Source organism: Sapajus apella, unplaced genomic scaffold, assembly GCF_009761245.1.
Source record: "Sapajus apella isolate SASKATOON/1434 unplaced genomic scaffold, GSC_monkey_1.0 scaffold16324, whole genome shotgun sequence".
NCBI lineage: Eukaryota > Metazoa > Chordata > Mammalia > Primates > Cebidae > Sapajus > Sapajus apella.
The window spans coordinates 1-1,124 of record NW_022453245.1 but is presented as its reverse complement, the minus strand read 5'-3'; the positions used below and the strand labels follow the sequence as shown (position 1 = coordinate 1,124).

Sequence of the window (1,124 nt, the reverse complement as noted above, 5' to 3'; positions counted from 1 at the left end):
TAAAGTTTTTTGTCCCTCATTTTCTCTTCCTTTTGTGTTTTGTTAATTATCCGTAGTGAACCATTTTGATTCCCTTTTCATTTCCTTTGTGTATAGTCTGCTGGTGTTTTCTTTGTGAAGAAGAAAATTTGATTTTTTGTTGTTGTTGTTAGCACAAGACAACCGCTCTGGGAACTTTATTTTCAAAGACAGATTTTATGCAATGTGTAAACTGTGTTGCAAATACCTTTATTGGAAGGCTTTTTCAGAATACACTGCTTTTCACGAAGCATTTTGAGAAGCGGGAGAAGAGGCACAGAAAAGCTCATTGCTCCATCAGCACAGCCAGGCTTTCACTTAAATGACGTGTTTGAAGCTGAAAGTGCTGTCACAGGACAGGCGTTTGCCTTTGCATCTCCCGCACAAATCTTGACGATGGGGCCGTTTAGGATCCACGTGGCGAAGTTTTACTGGGCAGGAACATTTAGCTTGTTTACAACTTTTACAGGCGATATCCTCCACTCGGTAAGGGTTATAAGCCTTCTGACAAGTTCTGCAAAACTTTGAAGTAACCCTTGTGAGTCCCTGTACACACCACACGTGAGCACTCTCCCATCGGATGCTGCAGTCCTTGCAGTGGTAACAGCCGTATTTCTGCTCTAAGAACTGGAAGCGCAGCCGCTCCTTGCAGGGCTCCGGGCTCCCTGGTGATTGCCTCTCTCCTGCGGAGGTCGCCATGCGCCCGTCGCCGCCGTCTCGGGTCCTCCCCGCTGGCGGAGACTGTCCCGGGCTCTTTAGCGCCGACCCCCGAGCCGCCGAGCCCTCCTGGGCCTCCCGCGGCGGCAGCCCGGTGCCATCAGCCGGCAGCTCCCCGCTCGCCCGGACCTCGGCCTGGGCCTCGCCATCGTCCTCGTCGTCCTCGGACTGCGGCCATCGGGACACCTTGCTCGCCGACGCCTCTCCCTCCTCTGGGCCTCGAAGTCGCACGGGCGGCGACCTCTGCTCCCGGCCGCGGCCCTGGGCCCGGGTCCCCACAGGAAGGCGGTGACGCGGCGTGAGGCCACCACGGGCGAGTACACGGCGACAGTGCGGGGAAAGCGCACGGGCCATGGAGCGCCGCTCAGGGGCTGCCCTGCGCCGGGGCC

General features: G+C 56.3%; 1 pseudogene; it reads right to left on the bottom strand.

The window, feature by feature from the left end:
* Positions 1-6: 6 nt before the first annotated feature.
* LOC116548588 lies at positions 7-1,109 on the bottom strand (annotated as a pseudogene).
* Positions 1,110-1,124: the final 15 nt, after the last annotated feature.